General features: G+C 40.1%; 1 long non-coding RNA gene across 1 annotated transcript; it reads left to right on the top strand.

Moving 5' to 3' along the window:
* The first annotated feature begins 2,618 nt into the window (after positions 1 to 2,618).
* Positions 2,619 to 7,798, top strand: LOC130223284 (uncharacterized). Its single transcript, XR_008836646.1, has 2 exons — positions 2,619 to 2,797; positions 5,826 to 7,798. It is a non-coding gene; the product is annotated as an uncharacterized LOC130223284 (long non-coding RNA).
* Positions 7,799 to 20,526: the final 12,728 nt, after the last annotated feature.

The raw sequence follows: 20,526 nt of genomic DNA, 5'->3' as shown, positions 1-20,526 counted from the left end.
TTTACATTTATTTAAAATAATTTACATTTGATATGAATTATTTGTGTTTATTTAATTATTTTTTTTTCAAAATGTGTAAATGTGGTTATCCTTACACTGGAGAAAGAAGTGTTGGTGTGTGTCTGTGCTGATGGTGTAGTGGTCAGAGCACACATCGTGACATGTGAAGGTGTCACAGCATACCTGGGTTCAAATCCAAGCACTGCTGCTGCTTTTTACTGCTGAGGTAATCAGAAAAAACCAAAGTATTTATATTTTTGTGGTCCATTCCTAATTGCCTCAACATTTGCGTCGGTTCACATGACACATCGATGCGAGTTTCGTACCCAGGTCTCTGCTGTAACCACGTTCGCTGCAAACATGTGTTCAGCCACTCGCCCATCATGGCTTTCAGTCTGTCAGCTGCTGTTTGGGCCACACTGTTGGATTGAATCCCAGCAACCGAAAGTAAAGTAAGCAGTGCGGGGAGTCAAACCCACATCTCCTGTATGGCAGCCAAAGGCTCATCCACTGAACCACAGAGCTTGTCATTTGGCAGTAGTTGTTTTGTGAGCCAAATTACAAAGTAACACATGTCACACCTTGGTCGTGCTGAAAATAGTGATAAAGTCCAATTCAGACACCTACTGCACCATCTAGACTCGGTGGCTCAGGTCATAAAGTGTTGATCTTTAATTAAGGAGACCCGGGTTCAAACCTCACTATGGCTATTGTCCATCTTGAGCTCATTATATTCACCAAGAGCTCCTGATGATTATGTGAAGCCAATGATGAGTCAATAAACACAAGTTCTCTGAGGAAGAGACTCATAAAGACAAGAGTTCAGATCTGACTTGTATCTTGTTCTAGCAGAAGTGGTGTTCGATCCTTCACACTTCTAAATGACAGTCGAACGCTCATCCACTGAGCCACAGGGTTTGAGATTTGGCAACAGGCTTTTTGTGAACCAAATTACAAAGAAATATCTGTAAAACCTTGGTCATACTGAGATTAGTGATAAAGCCCCACCATTCAGACATCTTCATTATGTAGACTCAGTAGCTCAGGTCATGAAGTGTTGAGCGTTAATCAAGGAGACCTGGGTTCAAACCTCACCATGGCTAATGTCCATCTTGAGCTCATTATATTTACCAAGAGCTCCTGATGATGGACGCTGATGTGAAACTCATGATGGGTGAGTCAATAAACACAAGCTCACTGAGGAAGAGGCTTGTAAAGACAAGGGGTCAGATCTGACTTGTATCTTGTTTTATTGAAACAGCTCACACACAGGTCTGCAGTCAAACACCAGTACCAGCAGGGGTTCAGTCAGGAGATCTGTGGCTCTGTGGTAAGAGCACTGCCCCATGGCTTCAGGGGTTGCTGGTTCAATGCCAGCCAGAACTCTGCGATATGAGTGAATGGTGAGTGAGTGTGAGGCGCGCCTGAAGAAGGGGGGATACCAGTTCGGTCTCCCCCTGGAGCTTCCGGAGCCATGTCCAGCAGGGGTTATACTTTACAGCCTGACAAAAAATTTAAAATGAACTGTATAAAAATTCTGGACCTACGTCCCTTCCCCACCCGTTTCGGTTACCATCATTTGCTTTCTAGAGGAGTGACCCTCCACAAAGAAAATGATGGTAACCGACATGTGGAACAGATAAACACACACACAATCACACATGATCTACATCACCTGTGCAGCAGCAGATGCTCATCATCAGTACAGTCAGTGTCTGTCCACACGTCTCTGCTTCTGTTCAGTAGGCTTACAGTCCACAACACTTCACTGATCCTGTAGAGTCGACACAAATAAACACATTATTACACACACTGAATATCTGATCCAAGAAAAATGCAAAAATTACATGTGTATGAAATATTGCGCCCTCCTGTGGAGATTTCTTTGAACTACACTTTTGCAAATCTTGAATTTACTGAATTTGAAATATTTGCTATAACAGCACCTTCTTGTGGTGATTTTGTGGACTTTGCTGCTGCTGTTTCTCCCTCCTGTGGAGATATTTCTGAATTACACCTCTGTGCATTTGATGAATTTAAAATATTTGCCCTCGTGTGGTGATTTTGGTGAATGACACCACTGCAAATCTAATTGAATGAATTTAAACACGTCGCCCACCTGTGGAGATGTTTCTGAATTTCACACTTGTTAATCTAATAGACCAATTACCAACCTGCGCCGCTCAACAATAAAGACACATATAACTTGTTTGACAAGCTCTTATATTGGGGATGCAGAATGTTTTCATTGTTTAAAGATTTTACCAACAAAAATATGAACACATTTCAAGCTGAGACTGCATATATCAGACACAATGCACTCATGCACACAGGTTATGTGTCCGCATTACAGCGCAGATCCCATCCGCTCCACTACGCGGCATCAGCGAGCTGCTCTTTGAGCCTGAACACCACAACAGTGACACCAGAGCAACACAGGTACACCGTTTTACTGGCATCAAGTTGAGCTCCAGCAGATGACAGCTCAGTGCCAGACTCATAATGTCAGTCAACAGCACATATTACAGCCCGACAGAGAAGAAAAGCGACACGAAGTGCAGAAATGGAGAGTAACGCGACTCACCTGTAAGGGACTTTGTTTCGTTGGTTTAGTTTGTAGTGATGTTGTTGTAGTGTTTGTGTTCAGTCATTGCTCTCTCTCTCTCTCTCTCTCTGCAGCAGTGAAGATACACGTGTGTCTGTTGTGTTTCTGCTGCAGATCTTTGACCAGCGCTCAACAGCTGATGCTCCTCCACACACTCCTCCACATCCAGGCGGATTCACAGCTCCAGTAAAGGTATTTATGAGCTCATATTTCCAGTAGAGAGTCCAGAAAGTGTGTTTGTTGTGCTGCTGGTCTGTCGCGTGTGTGTTGGGGGAGGGACTTTCTGTAGAAAGCATTTGATTGGCCAGATTTGGTGTAGAGTCCTCAATACAGTATGAGGAGAGTTTAGAAGTAAATGATGATATTTTCCAGTGTTTAATTGTGTTTAGTAACATTTAAAGCCCCACAAGCAGCTGTAAGATCATTTAAAATATGCTTGATGTGTTTGATTGAAGAATAAGCAGGTTTTACACATTTTGAACAATGAAATATAATAATATATTAGCAGATGATGCAGTTTAAATGTATTTTGAATAATTTACATTTTATATTAATTATTTGTGTTTATTTAGTATTTTTTTTTCAAAATGTGTAAATGTGGTTATCCTTACACTGGAGAAAGAAGTGTTGGTGTGTGTGTGCGCTGATGGTGTAGTGGTCCGAGCACACAGCCTGACATGTTAAGTTCTCACAGCATACCTGGGTTCAAATCCAAGCCCTGTTACTGCTGATGCAATTACAAAATACAAAAGTGTTTTTCCTCATTTGTGCTCCCACACTGATTACTTTCCTTTCAGTAGTTTCTTTGGTGTGATCCACACAGCGAAGTGGGTTTCGGAGCCAAACCTCTACCGTAACCTTGTCCTCATCGAATGTGAGTTCAGCCACTGTGTGGGATTTGATCCTTCACTCTTCTGTATGGCAAACAAACACTCATCCACTGAACCACAGGGCTTGACTTCTGGCAGTAGTTGTTTGTGAGCCAAATTACAAAGAAATTAATCTCAAATCATGGTTAAAGTTAAGAAATAGATAAAGCCTCATTCAAACATCTGCTTCACCATCCAGATACAGTGGCTCAGGTCATAAAGTGTTGACCTTTAATCAAGGAGACCCGGGTTCGAACCTTCCTATGGCTAATGTCCATCTTGAGTTCATTATATTCACCATCGGCGTCCTGCCCTGATGATGGAATCTGATGGTGAATATAATGAGCTCAAGTTGGATGATGAACACTGATGTGAAACTCATGATGGGTGAGTCAATAAACACAAGTTCTCTGAGGAGAGACTCATAAAGTCAAATGTACAAATCTGACTTGTATCTTGTTCTAGCAGGATTCGATCCTTCACACTTCTGTAAGAAAGTTGAACGCTCATCCACTGAACCACAGAGCTTGACATTTTGCAACTGTTGTTTTGTGAGCCAAATTACAAAGAAACAAATGCCAAACCTTGGTCATGATGAGATTAGTGATAAATCCCCATTCAGATATCTCCTCCAACATCTAGACCCAGTAGCTCAGGTCATAAAGTGTTGAGCTTTAATCAAGGAGACCCGGGTTCAAACCTCACTATGGCTAATGTCCATCTTGAGCTCTTTATATTCACCAAGAGCTCCTGATGATGGACGCTGATGTGAAACTCATGATGGGTGAGTCAATAAACACAAGCTCACCGAGGAAGAGACTCATAAAGACAAGGGTTCAGATCTGACTTGTATCTTGTTTTATTGAAACAGCTCACACACAGGTCTGCAGTCAAACACCAGTACCAGCAGGTATTCAGTCAGGAGATCTGTGGCTCTGTGGTAAGAGCGCTGCCCCACGGCTTCAGGGGTTGCTGGTTCAATGCCAGCCAGAACTCTGCGATATGAGTGAATGGTGAGTGAGTGTGAGGCGCGCCTGAAGAAGGGGGGATACCAGTTCGGTCTCCCCCTGGAGCTTCCAGAGCCATGTCCAGCAGGGGTTATACTTCTTTACTGCTGGAAAAAAATAAAAATGAACTGCATAAAAATTTTGGACCTTTGTCCCTTCCCCCACTGTTTCGGTTACCATCATTTGCTTTCTAGAGGAGTGACCCTCCACAAAGAAAATGATGGTAACCGACATGTGTAAGAGACACACACACACACACACACACACACACACACACACACACACACACACACACACACAAACAATCACACACACACACACACACAAACAATCACACATGATCTACATCACCTGTGCAGCAGCAGATGCTCATCATCAGTACAGTCAGTGTCTGTCCACACGTCTCTGCTTCTGTTCAACAGGTTTACAGTCCACAACACTTCACTGATCCTGTAGAGTCGACACAAATAAACACATTATTACACACACTGAATATCTGATCTAACAACAGACAAATAGACAAATATTACATGTGTATCAAATATTGCGCCCTCCTGTGGAGATTTCTCTGAACTTCACGTTTGCAAATCTTGAATTTACTGAATTTGAAATATTCGCCCTCTTGTGGTGATTTTTGTGGACTGCGCTGCTGCTGTTCTAAAATACTGAACGTTTCTCCCTCCTGTGGAGATATTTCTGAATTACACCACTGCGAATTTGATGAATTTAAAATGTTCGCCCTCGTGTGGTGATTTTAGTGAATGACACCACTGCAAATCTAATTAAATGAATTTAAACACGTCGCCCTCCTGTGGAGATATTTCTGAATTACAGCCTTGCAGATCCGTTGATTTGAAGGATTGTGGTGATGTTTTTCCTGAACTTCAGCACAGCAGATGTAAAGCACTGAGATTTCACTTCCTGTGGTGCAGCTGTAGTTATGTTCATTTTTATCCACTGATGCTGACGACCAGAAACATTTTAATGTGTAAAAGGAAGGATAAACTCTTTGAGGTTTAAAAAATAAAGTAATTATTATTAAATAAAGAAATATCATCAAACTCTAAATATTACACAGTTGTTATGGGGATCTTCAAATGACAGTGAGACAGTAAACTGAGGTCATCGTGAGCACAGTTCTGCTACATGTTGAAGCGAGTCGTTTTCTGTCTTCATCTGTTCCAGGAAAGATCCAAATCTGTTCTTGTTGACTTTATTATTATGATTATTTGAGTCAGTTTTTAATCTTTGACATGACTTTGATCAGTGAATGAAGTTAAACATGACCTAATTTAGTGATGTGTTCAGTTAAAGCGTCTGTCTGTGTCAAATCTCTGTTTTCAGGATCTACCAAGCCAGGTCAGAGGTCATGGAGAGCTCTTGAGTGGAACTGGATTCCTGCTGGATTGGAAACAACTGTTTCCTGAGTTATTTGTCATTTTATGTGTTGATTCTGTTTAAAGTCATTTCCTTTGTGTGCAGGACAGACTTTCTGTGTAGCAGCAGCTGCCAGTCTGGATGTAGATTACGCCAGTATTACCAGTTTCAGATAAGACGGCTGAGAGTACGAGAAACAGCCTTGAGGATGAAACAGGTCGTTCTCTGTAGAGCTGCTCGATATTGGAAATATGTCACATTGTGATATTTAGATTTCTGTGATTTATATTGTGATATATATACATTTACATTTACATTTAGTCATTTAGCAGATGCTTTTATCCAAAGCGACTTACAAATGAGGAAGTAATTTACACAACTATAAGAGCAGCGGTGAATAAGTGCTATAGACACGTTTCAGGTGTGTAAAGTCTAAGAAGCAAAGCATTAGAAATTTTTTTTTTTTGAGAGAGAGAGAGAGTACAGTTAGTGGTATAGCCAGAGAGGCAGTTGCAGATTAGGAAGGAAAGTGGAGACTAAATAGTTGAGTTTTTAGTCGTTTCTTGAAGACAGCAAGTGACTCTGCTGTTCTGATGTAGTTAGGGAGTTCATTCCACCAGCTGGACAGATTGAATGCGAGAATTCGGGAAAGTGATTTCTTCCCTCTTAGGGATGGAACCACGAGGCGACGTTCATGCACAGAACGCAAGTTTCTGGAGGGCACATAAATCTGCAGAAGTGAGAGCAGATAAGGAGCCAAGCCAGAGGTCGCTTTGTAAGCAAACATCAGAGCTTTGAATTTGATGTGAGCAGCAACTGGCAGCCAGTGCAAACGGGTGAGTAGCGGAGTGACATGTGCTCTTTTGGGTTCATCAAAGACCACTCGTGCTGCTGCGTTCTAAAGCAGCTGAAGAGGTTTGATAGAATTAGCTGGAAGCCCGGCTAGTAGAGAGTTGCAATAATCCAGTTTGGAGAGAACAAGAGCTTGAACAATAAGTTGAGCTGCATGTTCAGATATGAAGGGTCGGACCTTTCTGATGTTATAGAGTGCGAATCTGCAAGATCGAGCAGTTCTAGAAATGCGGTCAGAGAAGTTTGATATGAGAACAATTTCACCAGATGACTTGAACGGCTCTATGTGTACAGAATTGATCATTTTAGATTGATTAGGATGATTCTGTAGAGGAGATAATCTGAATAAATATAATAAACAATCTACAAGCTTAGACAAATGCAGCGTAGAGGAAGATAGAGATGAAATAAACAATGTTTTACTGTTTCCTGAAGAGTCTAACAGTACTCAGGTACAGCGACTGAATAATCAAATGTAAAATAACACTGCATAGTCTAGATCAGTGTTTCCCAACCCTGTTCCTGGAGGCACACCAACAGTACATATTTTGGATGTCTCCCTTTTCTGACCCATTAACTTCAGGTGTTGGAGTCTCTTCTGATATTATGAAGCCAACTCTATGTGAGTGTCACAGAACGGCAAACTGTCTTCAGTAAACTCTCTTAATCTTATTGAATCTCCGGCTCGGAGTCTTCTCTTGATCGGACACACCAGTCGTTTTGCTCTCAACTGTTCATTTCCCTCCTAACAATGTGTCTGTGTGTTTAACCACTTTTTAACTTTTACAGCATAAACTCAACATCTAATCAGTAATAAGTGATTATTTTTGCTCTCTTTATTCAGAACTTCAGCTCAAATTCTTGATTAACAATGTGGAAATATCAAACCAATATGAATGTAACATAAAAGAAACCCCAAAAGCTGATGATTACAGACTTGACATCAAATATTGATAAATGAAGTGTAAAACATGAATATTGTACTGTAAAGCGTGTGACTTTCTCACCATGATGTTCTTCACTCCAGATTGTCATTTAGCCTGTGTGTAATTAATGCGCCTCCCAGCAATAAACATACATTTAATTTATTTGACGAGCTTTTATATTGGGGATGCAGAATATTTTCATTGCTCACAGATTTAATTGACGCAGACACTATAATAACTTTACCAACAGAAATATGAACTTGTTTCCTTTCATAAATGCCTTATAAAGATGACTGGCTGCTTTATTAAATCTTGTGAACTCTGCAAATGGCAGATTTGATCAGTCTTTCTCCAATAGTATCTGGATGCAGACCTAGATTTTTAAGCTGAAACTGCATATCTCAGACACAATGCACTCAGTTGAGCTAGTGACGTCACCGTGATGGGTGGGGTTAGGTGTGCTCATTAAAGCGCAGTTTCCATCCGCTCCACTAGGCGGCATCAGGGAGCTGCTCTTTTAGCCTGAACAACTTTGACAACAGCGACACAGATCAACACAGGTACACCGTTTTACTGGCGTCAAGTTGAGCTCCAGCAGATGACAGCTCAGTGCCAGACTCATAATGTCAGTCAACAGCACATATTACAGCCCGACAGCGAAGAAAAGCCACACAAAGTGCAGAAATGGAGAGTAACGCGACTCACCTGTAAGTGACTTTGTTTCGTTGGTTTAGTTTGTAGTGATGTTGTTGTAGTGTTTGTGTTCAGTCATTGCTCTCTCTCTCTCTCTCTCTCTCTGCAGCAGTGAAGATACACACGTGTGTCTGTTGTGTTTCTGCTACAGATCTTTGACCGGCGCTCAACAGCTGATGCTCCTCCACACACTCCTCCACATGCAGGCGGATTCACAGCTTCAGTAAAGGTATTTATGAGCTCATATTTCCAGTAGAGAGTCCAGAAAGTGTGTTTGTTGTGCTGCTGGTCTGTCGCGTGTTTGTTGGGGGAGGGACTTTCTGTAGAAAGCATTTGATTGGCCAGATTTGCTGTCGAGTCCTCAATACAGTATGAGGAGAGTTTAGGAGTAAATGATGATATTTTCCAGTGTTTAATTGTGTTTAGTAACATTTAAAGCCCCACAAGCAGCTGTAAGATCATTTAAAATATGCTTGATGTGTTTGATTGAAGAACAAGCAGGTTTTACACATTTTGAACAATGAAATATAATAATATATTAGCAGATGATGCAGTTTAAATGTATTTTGAATAATTTACATTTTATATTAATTATTTGTGTTTATTTATTTATTTTTTTTCAAAATGTGTAAATGTGGTCATCCTTACACTGGAGAAAGAAGTGTTGGTGGGTGTGTGTGTGCTGATGGTGTAGTGGTCAGAGCACACAGCCTGAGATGTGAAGTTCCCGCAGCATACCTGGGTTCAAATCCAAGCCCTGTTACTGCTCTTTACTGCTGATGCAATTACAAAATACAAAAGTGTTTTTCCTCATTTGTACTCCTGCACTGATTACTTACGTTTCAGTAGTTCCTCTCTTCTCTCCTGAGGTGTGGTGTTGGTGTGATCTACACAGCGAAGTGGGTTTCGGAGCCAAACCTCTACCGTAACCTTCTCCTCAACGAATGTGTGTTCAGCCACTGTGTGGTATTCAAACCTTCACTCTTCTGTACGGCAGTCAAACACTCATCCACTGAACCACAGGGCTTGACTTCTGGCAGTAGTTGTTTGTGAGCCAAATTACAAAGAAATTAATCTCAAATCACGGTTAAAGTTAAGAAATAGATAAAGCCTCATTCAAACATCTGCTTCACCATCCAGACACAGTGGCTCAGGTCATAAAGTGTTGAACTTTAATCAAGGAGACCCGGGTTCAAACCTTGCTATGGCTAATGTCCATCTTGAGTTCATTATATTCACCATCGGCGTTCTGCCCTGATGATGGAAGCTGATGGTGAATATAATGAGCTCAAGTTAGATGATGAACACTGATGTGAGACTCATGATGGGTGAGTCAATAAACACAAGTTCTCTGAGGAGAGACTCATAAAGTCAAAGCTTCAAGTCTGACTTGTATCTTGTTATAGCAGGATTCGATCCGTCACACTTCTGTATGAAAGTTGAACGCTCATCCACTGAACCACAGAGCTTGACATTTGGCATCAGTTGTTTTGTGAGCCAAATTACAAAGAAACAAATGTCAAACCTTGGTCATGATGAGATTAGTGATAAAGCCCCATTCAGATATCTCCTCCAACATCTAGACTCGGTGGCTCAGGTCATAAAGTGTTGAGCTTTAATCAAGGAGACCCGGGTTCAAACCTCACCATGGCTAATGTCCATCTTGAGCTCTTTATATTCACCAAGAGCTCCTGATGATGGACGCTGATGTGAAACTCCTGATGGGTGAGTCAATAAACACAAGCTCACTGAGGAAGAGACTATTAAAGACAAGGGTTCAGATCTGACTTGTATCTTGTTTTATTGAAACAGCTCACACACAGGTCTGCAGTCAAACACCAGTACCAGCAGGTGTTCAGTCAGGAGATCTGTGGCTCTGTGGTAAGAGCGCTGCCCCACGGCTTCAGGGGTTGCTGGTTCAATGCCAGCCAGAACTCTGCGATATGAGTGAATGGTGAGTGAGTGTGAGGCGCGCCTGAAGAAGGGGGGATACCAGTTCGGTCTCCCCCTGGAGCTTCCAGAGCCATGTCCAGCAGGGGTTATACTTCTTTACTGCTGGAAAAAAATAAAAATGAACTGTATAAAAATTTTGGACCTTTTTCCCTTCCCCCACTGTTTCGGTTACCATCATTTGCTTTCTAGAGGAGTGACCCTCCACAAAGAAAATGATGGTAACCGACATGTGGAAGAGCCAAACACACACACACACACGCACACACACACAATCACACATGATCTACATCACCTGTGCAACAGCAGATGCTCATCATCAGTACAGTCAGTGTCTGTCCACACGTCTCTGCTTCTGTTCAACAGGTTTACAGTCCACAACACTTCACTGATCCTGTAGAGTCGACACAAATAAACACATTATTACACACACTGAATATCTGATCTAACAACAGACAAATAGACAAATATTACATGTGTATCAAATATTGCGCCCTCCTGTGGAGATTTCTCTGAACTACAAGTTTGCAAATGTTGAATTTACTGAATTTGAAATATTCGCCCTCTTGTGGTGGTTTTGTGGACTGGTTTGTAAACTGAGGTCATCGTGAGCACAGTTCTGCTACATGTTGAAGCGAGTCGTTTTCTGTCTTCATCTGTTCCAGGAAAGATCCAAATCTGTTCTTGTTGACTTTATTATTATGATTATTTGAGTCAGTTTTTAATCTTTGACATGATTTTGATCAGTAAATGAAGTTAAACATGACCTAATTTAGTGATGTGTTCAGTTAAAACGTCTGTCTGTAGAGTAAAACGTGCCCCAGTAGAGCTTTATGTCTAGCAACGCCCCTGTCAGAGGTCATGGAGAGCTCTTCAGTGGAAGTTTACCGCTGGAGGAGTCCAGAGAGCACAGTCACTGTGAACTTTGGTTCCGACCACAGTAGTTACCAAGGATTTGATTATTGCGGTCGCCGGATTTCCAATTATTTGCAATGTTTTCTTCCAGGAACATGCACTAAATAAGTTACTGGCGAGTTACTGATGTGCATTAATGTATAAATTTTTCTTTAAAAAAAGCGGGAATCTCATGCGACATTACAAAACAGTATTACTGCTTCAGGATATTTCAGACATATGGACATATTGTATAATCAACTGTAGCAAAGCCACACCACATGCAACTTGATCTTCCATTGTTAAATGAATTTGATAAAAAGTGTGCAACATTTTCACTCTAGAAAGCGTGTTTTATGCAGGAATGTAACTGATATGATATGCTGCAACGGCCCCTGTAAATACGAGATCAATGTAGCGAATTTTGACACTCTCGCCGCCAGAGCTAAAGGCAGACAGCGTTGTCGCCAGGGCGGCCAGACCGACCTGTGATGCTCTTACCGCCTTCGGTGTAAACGCACAGTAACAGTACTCAGGTACAGCAATTGAATAATCAAATGTAAAATAACACTGCATAGTCTAGATAACTCAATTAAATGAACCAATATTAAAGTTACGAATGGAAGAATTTCTTAGGCCTGAACTGAAAATCTTCACACAGCCACAGGCCTCAAAAACACATGCAACTGCTGAACTATAATCCAGACTCCACACTGCAGATGCTGCGATGTGACTATTGCAAATCATCACATTGAGATATCCATGCTGAAACGATATATTGTGCAGCCCTCGTTCTTTGTGTGTGCGTTATATAGATCGCTTTTACAGGTCTGAGGTCAGCTCTGGATAGACGGCGGACTGTCTGACCTGCGGCTCCTGTCTCAGATGCAGATACAAACCCACATCTGCAGACCTGTTTGAAAACTGTCTGTCTTTGCTTTAACTGATCAGGATCTTTATACCTTTGTTGACGCCATTTGTGGCCCTCTGTCAGAGTATAATTGCTGTGTGTTTGTTATTGTAAGGCAGCGAGATCAGCCAGCCAACTCTATGTGAGTGTCACAGAACGGCAAACTGTCTTCAGTAAACTCTCTTAATCTTATTGAATCTCCGGCAAACAAACAAATAGACTATGAATGTAACATAAAAGAATTCCCAAAAGCTGATGATTACAGACTTGACATCAAATATTGATAAATGAAGTGTAAAACATGAATATTGTACTGTAAAGCGTGTGACTTTCTCACCATGATGTTCTTCACTCCAGATTGTCATTTAGCCTGTGTGTAATTAATGCGCCTCTCATCAATAAACATACATTTAATTTATTAGACGAGCTTTTATATTGGGGATGCAGAATGTTTTCATTGCTCACAGATTTAATTGACGCAGACACAAATAGTAATTTTACCAACAGAAATATGAACTCGTTTCCTTTCATAAATGCCCTATAAAGATGACTGGCTGCTTTTTTAAATCTTGTGAACTCTGCAAGAGGCAGATTTGATCAGTCTTTCTCCAATAGTATCTGGATGCAGACCTAGATTTTTAAGCTGAAACTGCATATATCAGACACAATGCACTCAGTTGAGCTAGTGACGTCACTGTGATGGGTGGGGTTAGGTGTGCTCATTAAAGCGCAGTTTCCATCCGCTCCACTAGGCGGCATCAGCGAGCTGCTCTTTTAGCCTGAACACCTTTGACAACAGCGACACAAATCAACACAGGTACACCGTTTTACTGGTGTCAAGTTGAGCTCCAGCAGATGACAGCTCAGTGCCAGACTCATAATGTCAGTCAACAGCACATATTACAGCCTGACAGTGAAGAAAAGCCACACAAAGTGCAGAAATGGAGAGTAACGCGACTCACCTGTAAGTGACTTTGTTTCGTTGGTTTAGTTTGTAGTGATGTTGTTGTAGTGTTTGTGTTCAGTCATTGCTCTCTCTCTCTCTCTCTCTCTCCTCTGCAGCAGTGAAGATACACACGTGTGTCTGTTGTGTTTCTGCTGCAGATCTTTGACCAGAGCTCAACAGCTGATGCTCCTCCACACACTCCTTCACATCCAGGCGGATTCACAGCTCCAGTAAAGGTATTTATGAGCTCATATTTCCAGTAGAGAGTCCAGAAAGTGTGTTTGTTGTGCTGCTGGTCTGTCGCGTGTGTGTTGGGGGAGGGACTTTCTGTGGAAAGCATTTGATTGGCCAGATTTGCTGTCGAGTCCTCAATACAGTATGAGGAGAGTTTAGAAGTAAATGATGATATTTTCCAGTGTTTAATTGTGTTTAGTAACATTTAAAGCCCCACAAGCAGCTGTAAGATCATTTAAAATATGCTTGATGTGTTTGATTGAAGAATAAGCAGGTTTTACACATTTTGAATAATGAAATATAATAATATATTAGCAGATGATGCAGTTTAAATGTATTTTGAATAATTTACATTTTATATTAATTATTTGTGTTTATTTAGTATTTTTTTTCAAAATGTGTAAATGTGGTCATCCTTACACTGAAGAAAGAAATGTTGGTATGTGTGTGTGCTGATGGTGTAGTGGTCAGAGCACACAGCCTGAGATGTGAAGTTCTCACAGCATACCTGGGTTCAAATCCAAGCCCTGTTACTGCTCTTTACTGCTGATGCAATTACAAAATACAAAAGTGTTTTTCCTCATTTGTGCTCCCGCACTGATTACTTTCCTTTCAGGAGTTCCTCTTTTCTCTCCTGAGGTGTGATCCACACAGCGAAGTGGGTTTCTGAGCCAAACCTCAACCGTAACCTTCTCCTCATCGAACGTGTGTTCAGCCACTGTGTGGGATTTGATCCTTCACTCTTCTGTACGGCAGTCAAACACTCATCCACTGAACCACAGGGCTTGACTTCTGGCAGTAGTTGTTTGTGAGCCAAATTACAAAGAAATTAATCTCAAATCACGGTTAAAATTAATAAATAGATAAAGCCTCATTCAAACATCTGCTTCACCATCCAGACACAGTGGCTCAGGTCATAAAGTGTTGACCTTTAATCAAAGAGACCCGGGTTCGAACCTTGCTATGGCTAATGTCCATCTTGAGTTCATTATATTCACCATCAGCGTCCTGCCCTGATGATGGAATCTGATGGTGAATATAATGAGCTCAAGTTGGATGATGAACACTGATGTGAAACTCATGATGGGTGAGTCAATAAACACAAGTTCTCTGAGGAGAGACTCATAAAGTCAAAGGCTCAAATCTGACTTGTATCTTGTTCTAGCAGGATTCGATCCTTCACGCTTCTGTACGAAAGTTGAAAGCTCATCCACTGAACCACAGAGCTTGACATTTTGCATCTGTTGTTTTGTGAGCCAAATTACAAAGAAACAAATGTCAAACCTTGGTCATGATGAGATTAGTGATAAAGCCCCATTCAGACATCTCCTCCAACATCTAGACTCAGTAGCTCAGGTCATAAAGTGTTGAGCTTTAATCAAGGAGACCCGGGTTCAAACCTCACCATGGCTAATGTCCATCTTGAGCTCTTTATATTCACCAAGAGCTCCTGATGATGGACGCTGATGTGAAACTCATGATGGGTGAGTCAATAAACACAAGCTCACTGAGGAAGAGACTCATAAAGACAAGGGCTCAGATCTGACTTGTATCTTGTTTTATTGAAACAGCTCACACACAGGTCTGCAGGCAAACACCAGTACCAGCAGGTGCTCAGTCAGGAGATCTGTGGCTCTGTGGTAAGAGCGCTGCCCCACGGCTTCAGGGGTTGCTGGTTCAATGCCAGCCAGAACTCTGCGATATGAGTGAATGGTGAGTGAGTGTGAGGCGCGCCTGAAGAAGGGGGGATACCAGTTCGGTCTCCCCCTGGAGCTTCCAGAGCCATGTCCAGCAGGGGTTATACTTCTTTACTGCTGGAAAAAAATAAAAATGAACTGTATAAAAATTTTGGACCTTTGTCCCTTCCCCCACTGTTTCGGTTACCATCTTTTACTTTCTAGAGGAGTGACCCTCCACAAAGAAAATGATGGTAACCGACATGTGGAAGAGCCAAACACTCACACACACACACACACAATCACACACACAATCTACATCACCTGTGCAGCAGCAGATGCTCATCATCAGTACAGTCAGTGTCTGTCCACACGTCTCTGCTTCTGTTCAACAGGTTTACAGTCCACAACACTTCACTGATCCTGTAGAGTCGACACAAATAAACACATTATTACACACACTGAATATCTGATCTAACAACAGACAAATAGACAAATATTACATGTGTATCAAATATTGCGCCCTCCTGTGGAGATTTCTCTGAACTACAAGTTTGTAAATCTTGAATTTACTGAATTTGAAATATTCACCCTCTTGTGGTGGTTTTTGTGGACTGCGCTGCTGCTGTTCTAAAATACTGAACGTTTCTCCCTCCTGTGGAGATATTTCTGAATTACACCACTGCGAATTTGATGAATTTAAAATGTTCGCCCTCGTGTGGTGATTTTAGTGAATGACACCACTGCAAATCTAATTAAATGAATTTAAACACGTCGCCCTCCTGTGGAGATATTTCTGAATTACAGCTTTGCAGATCCGTTGATTTGAGGGATTGTGGTGATGTTTTTCCTGAACTTCAGCATAGCAGATGTAAAGCACTGAGATTTCACTTCCTGTGGTGCAGCTGTAGTTATGTGTATTTACATCTGAGCCTGGTTCTTTCGAGTTTTTTTTTTTTTCTTCACTTTCGCCAATTGGTGAAGTTTTTGTTGTACAGTTGCCGGTTCATTTCCGTTGTTTGGTACGATTGCATTCATACCAGAAGTGAACCGTACCAGAGTTCGCATGAACCGAACCCCAGACCACCTCTTTCAGGCGGACTCGGGTACGGTTTACGTGTGCGCACTCAAGTTCAGAAGACACGTTCACACTAGCTAAACGTACCGTACTGTGACGTCAATCGAACCCAGGTGCGGACCAAAAGTGCTAGTGTGAAAGCACCCTAAAAGGGAGCAGAAAGTCTTTGAGGTTTAAAAAATAAAGTAATTATTATTAAATAAAGAAATATCATCAAACTCTAAATATTACACAGTTTTTATGGGGATCTTCAAATGACAGTGAGACAGTAAACTGAGGTCATCGTGAGCACAGTTCTGCTACATGTTGAAGCGAGTCGTTTTCTGTCTTCATCTGTTCCAGGAAAGATCCAAATCTGTTCTTGTTGATGACTTTATTATTACACTAATTACACTAATACCAAAATCTAACAAAGACAAATTGTACTTGGAAAATTGGAGACCAATTAGTTAGTTAAATAATGATACCAAAATTTACTCTCTGATATTGGCCAAAAGAATTAAAGAATCTTTAAATATGATATTTGATCAAGAACAATCAGGCTTTCTGAAGAGACGGTTTATTGGTAATAACATTAGATTAATTCTTGACCTAATTGACTATAACCATTTTATACTAGATGACAGTTTCATATTATTTATCGACTTTTATAAAGCATTTGATACTATTAAACACTCTTTTATGTTCAAAGTTATTGAATCTTTTGGCATTGGTATTTTTTTCCAAAATGCAATTCAAACTCTTTATAATAGTTGCAACAGCTCAGTCCAATTATCTCACGGGACTTTTCCAAGATTTAAAATGAGCCGTGGGATCAGGCAAGGATGCCCTATATCGCTTTTTCTATTTTTTTTAGTTGCACAAATAACGGCTACTCATATTAAAAAAGCTAATTTTCAAGGAATCTCAGTGTTTGACAAAGAAATAAAACTCAGTCAATTAGCCGATGACACTACAATTTTTGTCAAAAATAGTAAAGAAGTGAAGAGTGTTATTGATTGTATAGAGGAATTTTCTGAGGTCTCTGGATTAAAGATTAATAAGAGTAAATCTATTTTATTTGCTCTTAAAGATTGTCCCTTAAAAGAAATAACGCAGCAGCACGAGTGGTCTTTGATGAACCCAAAAGAGCACATGTCACTCCGCTACTCACCCGTTTGCACTGGCTGCCAGTTGCTGCTCGCATCAAATTCAAAGCTCTGATGTTTGCTTACAAAGCGACCTCTGGCTTTGCTCCTTATCTGCTCTCACTTCTGCAGATATATGTGCCCTCCAGAAACTTGCGTTCTGTGAATGAACGTTGCCTCGTTGTTCCATCCCTAAGAGGGAAGAAATCACTTTCCCGAACTCTCACATTCAATCTGCCCAGTTGGTTGAATGAACTCCCTAACTACATCAGAACAGCAGAGTCACTTGCTGTCTTCAAGAAACGACTAAAAACTCAACTATTTAGTCTCCACTTTCCTTCCTAATCTGTAACTGCCTCTCTGGCTATACCACTAACTGTACTCTCTCTCTCTCTCTAAAAAAAAAAAAAAAAAAAAACACTTTTTTTTTCTAATGCTCTGCTTCTTAGACTTTACACACCTGAAACTTGTCTATAGCACTTGTTCACTGCTGCTCTTATAGTTGTGTAAATTGCTTCCTTGTCCTTATTTGTAAGTCGCTTTGGATAAAAGCGTCTGCTAAATGACTAAATGTAAATGTAAATTAGTGGAATACCAATTAAAGACACTGTCACATAACTTGGTGTAATAATATGCAAGGATTTGAAACAAAGAAATGAATTAAATTTTAAGCCTACTATTGAAAAGATCAAAAATAGATCTAATATGTGGCTAATGAGAGATCTGTTTTTATATGGCCGTGTGTTGCTGTCTAAGGCAGAAGGAATTTCAAGGTCTGTATATATATTAATGTCAATGGAAACTCCGAAAAATGTTGTTAAGGAATTGGATAAAACTCTTTATGATTTTATTTGGCAAAAAAAGGCTCACTATTTAAAAAAGATATTTTAAATAACAGCAAAGAGTTTGGGGGCCTTGAAGTGTTCAATTTTACAGATCTCAATGAGGTATTTAAGATAAAATGGGTATTTTATATTAAACTCTTTGGGTGGCATAAATTTTCTTTTAAAATGTAACTTCTCTATTGACAAAATCCCAATTAAATTGGCAAGTTTTCATAAGCAGGCATTGCTGGCTTGGCAGTTGGTCTATAAACATAATTTTACACCTCATCGGTATTTTCTTTGGAATAATAAAGATATCTTGTACAAAAGGAAGTCTATATTTATTCAATCGTGGTATGACAATGGAATATTTACAGTCAGTCAATTACTTGATGAACATGGATTGCTTTTGTCATACTCAGAATTCCTTAAAAAATTTAAAGTTCCTGTAAAACCAAAAGACTGCTGTTATTTTTGATGCAATACCAAGTAAAGTGGTATCACTGTTGTGTAATTCCATGTACAATGTGGACCAACAGCCAAAGACAAGTGATGATGTTTTATTTATTGGTGATATTAACATTGTTTAAGAGAAATGTAGTAATAGATGTATTAGAAATGTATTAAAAAAGAATCATATACCATCTTCAACAGTCTTCTGGTCATCAAAATTTGGAAACATTGAGTGGAAGAAAGTATAGTTACTAACAAATAAGTTTTTTATAAGTAATAAAGTAAGACAGGTATCTTTTAAAATCTTACACAGAATTTATCCTGTAAAAGAGTTGTTTGAACGGTTTGGAGTGGATAGTGAAAACTCTTGTGATTTTTGTGGTATTGTTAAAGAATCTGTTACTCATCTGTTTTTTCAATGTGTTTACTCGAGGCTATTTTGGATTGATGCTTCTAACTTTATTTCAAGGACATTTGGTACACGAATACAAATTGGGTTATATGATGTCATATTTGCTTTAGTACAAGATGGAATTGATTCAAAAAGTACAACATATTTTCTTATACAACTGATAATATTACTTGGAAAATACCAAATTCATGTCAAGAAATGGGCCAAAGCTAAGCCAAATTTTGAACATTTTATAAAGGAGATTAAACAATACGGTACTAAATTATGTAACAATAAAAACAGAAAAGCAAAAAAACATATGAAGCATTAAGTAACTTTCAATTGACTGAATAAAAGTTTTTTTTTTTAATTAATATTATCTTACCTTTTTTTTCTTTACCCCTGGCATCCATTTATACTTTGTATTACTGAGATAATTTCTCTCATTTTAATTTATTTGTTTTTTATTTTGTTCATGTTTGTTGTGAGATGTATTCTCTTGTACTAAGTTTGTACATATTTACAATAAACAATAAAAAAACACGATAAAGCGCAGTTTCCTACCGCTCCACTAGGCGGCATCAGCGAGCTGCTCTTTTAGCCTGAACACCTTTGACAACAGCGACACAGATCAACACAGGTACACCGTTTTACTGGCGTCAAGTTGAGCTCCAGCAGATGACAGCTCAGTGCCAGACTCATAATGTCAGTCAACAGCACATATTACAGCCCGACAGCGAAGAAAAGCCACACAAAGTGCAGAAATGGAGAGTAACGCGACTCACCTGTAAGGGACTTTGTTTCGTTGGTTTAGTTTGTAGTGATGTTGTTGTAGTGTTTGTGTTCAGTCATTGCTCTCTCTCTCTCTCTCTCTCTCTCTCTCTCTCTGCAGCAGTGAAGATACACACGTGTGTCTGTTGTGTTTCTGCTGCAGATCTTTGACCAGCGCTCAACAGCTGATGCTCCTCCACACACTCCTCCACATCCAGGCGGATTCACAGCTCCAGTAAAGGTATTTATGAGCTCATATTTCCAGTAGAGAGTCCAGAAAGTGTGTTTGTTGTGCTGCTGGTCTGTCGCGTGTTTGTTGTGGGAGGGACTTTCTGTGGAAAGCATTTGATTGGCCAGATTTGCTGTCGAGTCCTCAATACAGTATGAGGAGAGTTTAGGAGTAAATGATGATATTTTCCAGTGTTTAATTGTGTTTAGTAACATTTAAAGCCCCACAAGCAGCTGTAAGATCATTTAAAATATGCTTGATGTGTTTGATTGAAGAATAAGCAGGTTTTACACATTTTGAACAATGAAATATAATAATATATTAGCAGATGATGCAGTTTAAATGTATTTTGAATAATTTACATTTTATATTAATTATTTGTGTTTATTTAGTTTTTTTTTCAAAATGTGTAAATGTGGTTATCCTTACACTGAAGAAAGAAATGTTGGTATGTGTGTGTGCTGATGGTGTAGTGGTCAGAGCACACAGCCTGAGATGTGAAGTTCCCTCAGCATACCTGGGTTCAAATCCAAGCCCTGTTACTGCTCTTTACTGCTGATGCAAATACAAAATACAAAAGTGTTTTTCCTCATTTGTGCTCCCGCACTGATTACTTTCCTTTCAGTAGTTACTGTGGTGTGATCCACACAGCAAAGTGGGTTTCAGGGCCAAACCTCTACCGTAACCTTGTCCTCATCGAATGTGTGTTAAGCC

Source organism: Danio aesculapii, chromosome 4 (genome assembly GCF_903798145.1).
Source record: "Danio aesculapii chromosome 4, fDanAes4.1, whole genome shotgun sequence".
Classification (NCBI taxonomy): domain Eukaryota; kingdom Metazoa; phylum Chordata; class Actinopteri; order Cypriniformes; family Danionidae; genus Danio; species Danio aesculapii.
Note: the sequence above shows the minus strand (reverse complement) of the source record. Positions and strands in the feature narration are given on the sequence as shown.